Source organism: Cynara cardunculus (genome assembly GCF_001531365.2).
Source record: "Cynara cardunculus var. scolymus isolate 2C chromosome LG 7, CcrdV1, whole genome shotgun sequence".
In the NCBI taxonomy this organism is placed as follows: domain Eukaryota; kingdom Viridiplantae; phylum Streptophyta; class Magnoliopsida; order Asterales; family Asteraceae; genus Cynara; species Cynara cardunculus.
The window spans coordinates 7,232,831-7,237,238 of NC_037534.1; positions in this window are offsets into that span (position 1 = coordinate 7,232,831).

Here is a 4,408-nt window from a genome sequence, read left to right on the forward strand (position 1 = left end):
ATTCGGAGATGAAGGGGGAGACCCGATTTTCATTAATCATGACGGAACACAAGAGTAAGTCACGATTCAATGTTATATAAGTATCACTGATGAATGATCAATAACTAAGATCAACCACTCTAGGTCTTATCTATAATATATTATAAAATATTTCACAAATACTTTTAAAAACCATTTTTATGCATGAAGTACTGTTTATTGATACATATTACTTAAAATTCGAGGTTACAAGTAAATTGTGCGTAATTACAATTTATTAAAGGTTCATGTTTGAATTCGTGTAACTAATTGCATATAAACATAATCAACTACAGGATAACATATCATATTAAATATAAAAAATCTAAAATATAATTAAGATAATCATTGAGTTATACTTATAACATAATACTTAAGTATTATCATCATAAAAATTATATTATTAAACCAAAAATAAATTACTTCGTTATTAAACTTAAATTAAATTATAATAAAAAAAATTGAATTAAAGAAATTAATTAAAAAACGAGGATTTTTGAATAGTTAATTTGATACTAATATCGATATATATTTTTCAAATTTTTATGAATAAAAACATTATCGTTTTCTCAAAATCACATAAAACCATATTATATCGACAGAGACAAAAAAATAAGTCAAAACATCATCTCGATGTATCTCATTGTATTGCACGAGTATCCTTCTAGTAGTTTAATGAATTGACAAGCTCAACTAAATCAAGTTCTCGCCTGTATATGTTCCCAACATCAACCATATAGGTCCTTACGTTGAGAACTCCATAAGTCTAGTTAAGCTAATTCACTTAGAAATTACATTATATAGTCATTGGCCGATAGCCGACTTCAAAGGTCTACATCTTGTTGCCTATTAAGACCCAATGCCTATTTCAAGTTACAACTAGGGAATAGCACCCCAACATACTCGTCAAAACCGACTTAAATGTCTATGGATCAATTGCATTCTAGCTATATATATATATATATATATATATATATATATATAGAGANTATATATATATATATATATATATATATATATATAGAGAGAGAGAGAGAGAGAGAGAGATTGTTTCAAATATAATCCATCGCATTTGTACAACCAATGCAACCCAAAAAATTGAGGTATTTATGGAAATGATGAGAGCTCATTTATTATGATTTGAATATTTATGGAAGATGAATATGGTTTATTAATTATGATCAATACTTTATATTAGGAAACAATCAAAACTTCTATGAAATCACATATTAATGAAATGAAATGGATGGTTGAGATTGGATTGTATTGGTTGCATAAATGTCAAGGGTTGTATAATAACCAACCCCCTCTCTCTCTCTCTCTCTCTATATATATATATATATATATAGATATATCAAACATCACCATTTATAGATACTCTTGTATACAAATATAGTGGTTAAAATCTCATTTTTATCAACAAGGCCCAAATGTATGAATATTATAGGTTTGATTTCCAAATTCATCAAAGACTTTGAAATAATCATTTTTCAAGGGTTTAAAACTATTCCCATGCTTGTTTCATTAAAATATACAAAATCCCCAGAATCCCCAACTTTGACCTAGATGGTCCAAAATCAACCAAATGCAAAATACTTAAAAATGGAAACTTAAAGAAAGTAAAATACATTATTTTAACACTAGAACGGTATTCGTGCAAAGCAGCGAGATACATCTTCACTTTAATGTTTCGTTTTATTTTTTGTCTCTATTGATATAGTACGGTTTATATAGTTTTAATAAATATAATGTTTTTACTTTTGAATAAAAATATATTTGAAGATATAAAAATTTGGAAAAATATATCGATATTAAATCAAATTAACTATTTAAAAGTTCAAATTTTTTTGTACAATTTATTTAATTCAATTCTTTATTATAATTTAGTAATTTATTTTTTCGGTTTAACAATATAATTTTTTATAAAGATAATGATTCTGTTAGAACTCAATGATTATCATAATTAAATTTTAAATTTTTTATATTTAAAATAAGATATTCAATTTATCTTGTATTTGATTAAGTTTATCTGCAGTTAATTATACGAATTCAAAATAGAGCTTTAATAAGTTGTACTTACGCACAATTTACTTGTAATCTTAAATTTTAAGTAATATGCATTAAGAAACCGTACTTTATGCATAAAAATGGTTTTTAATAGATTTTGTCAAATGTTTTATAATATATTATAGATGTATATGATTTTATAAAAGTAAAGGATGAACTCGCAATACTAGGTTTTGATGAAAACCTAGAAAATCAAGAAAGCTTGGGGAAGGAGATGAACACATTTGGATCTTGAAGGCTAGACTTGAATCCTTAACCTATATGAGGTGTAAATGCTCTTGGGTTGGTTGGAAATGAGGAGTAAATGCTCCAAAAACGTATTCGATGAAGAGGGAAGGAAGAAATTTGGTAAAGAAAAGAGTTTGGTGAGAAAATGAGAGTGAAAACCTCAAAATCGGCTCTTAAAACGCTAACAGTGGTGTTGGCTAGTTTCACCACTAGTTAAACTAATAAACAAACTAGCTCTAAAACTAACCCGAGCACTTTGAATGAAATCAAACAGTGGTGTTCGCTAGTTTCATCGTTAGTTAAACTAGCAAACAGATCAGCTTTTAGTCTAGCTTGGGTCACTTTTCCATTCTTATTCGTTCATTTCCTTGAGTTTTGAAGCGCCAACACTAAAACGGCCAAACTACATTCAAAGGAGCTTAACTTAAGCATTAAATAACTATATCTACAGATGAATTCCAAATAAAAGATAGTAACGAAAATTCCAAACGTTGCAAAAAATAAAAGCTAACATAAATTAAAAATCTCCCCCCCCCCCCCACTTCTATTCTCTCCTATTTTTTGGAAATTAGTTGAACACATTTTGAATATTTTATGGAAATATTATTATAGTTTGTGAGCACACTCTAAATTTGCAAGATTTGATATAGCTTGTGAACATATTGTATGCCTTTGGGTATGTATACAAGCAGAACAGAACAAGACAAAACAGAATAGAACAAAATAATTGTTCAACGTTTTGTAAGACATAAATGATTAGGAAAAACAGATAAAAATGAATAATTTACCTTAATGAGTTGTTTATATCTTTTATATATTTTGATTAATTTATGTAATTTATTAAATTCTAATAGAATAAATATTTTTATAGGCAAATATATCATTAGAAAGTTTTCGTCAATATGATTAAAATGACACTAAAATAAAAGGTTTATATAGTTTCCAATTTTTATTTTATACCTTTAATATATATATATATATATATATATACGTGTGTGTGTGTGTGTGTACGTATATGTAAATATATATATATATATATATATATGTGTGTGTGTGTGTGTGTGTGTAGGGGCCTAATCAAGTGAGAACTGAATAGTTTGTGGTAATTGTGAGGTCTAATATGAGTCAATCATTATAGATAATTAATGTTATTTACTAAAATAAAACAAAGGGTAATCAAATCTTTAAAAAATAATCAAACATTCTCTCATACGTCTCTCTCTCTCTCTACCATATACCTAAATCATAAAAGTCTTCATTTTCTTTATCCAGCTCATAAGAGACTCCCATGACTCCCATATCAYCTTCTTCATCAAATGTGGTTCTTCATCAAATATGGTTATTTGACTACTTTTTTTTTAATCTTGCATGGTGAAGAAATCGAATCTGCAACACCACCAGATCTGCTATCATAGTAGTGTCACAGTGTGTATTATAGTGTGTTTTTGTTGTTTTATAAAGTGCATCACAATTATTTTTGTTGTTTTATGAAGTGTAACACAATGTATCAGATAGTGTTGCTTTATTAAGTGTATCACACCATATTTTTTCGTTATTTTATGAATGTTGTCACAATGTGCATCATTTGTTTGCCATAATAAGGTTTGCAAATAGAGTTCGACGAAGAGATGAGATATAAGATTTTTAAAATACCTAAAAAATGCCTTTTAATTAAAAATTTAAGTTAAATTACCAAAATTATAAGTTTCATAATTTATTGATTGATTTGTGGTTGAGATTGTATCTCACAATTATCACAAACTAACTAGTTTTTCATCGAATGACCTATACACACACACACATATATATATATATATATATATATATATGTAATCTGTGTGTATACTCGCATATATGTTTTGCGAAAACAAATGTTTTTCTTATAAAAACCGCTATATAGAGTTAGAGAAGGCAAAAAAAAATATGTATGAAAGCCGGTTAGATAAGATAATCATTGCGTTAACCTTGGACGAGAACAAGGTTGGAAAAGCCTCAAATTAATGGGCATAGCGGTTTGGGATAGGAATTCCCTCGAACTTTAAACTAAAATCCAACAAATTATATAGTCTAAATGATATATATATATATATATATA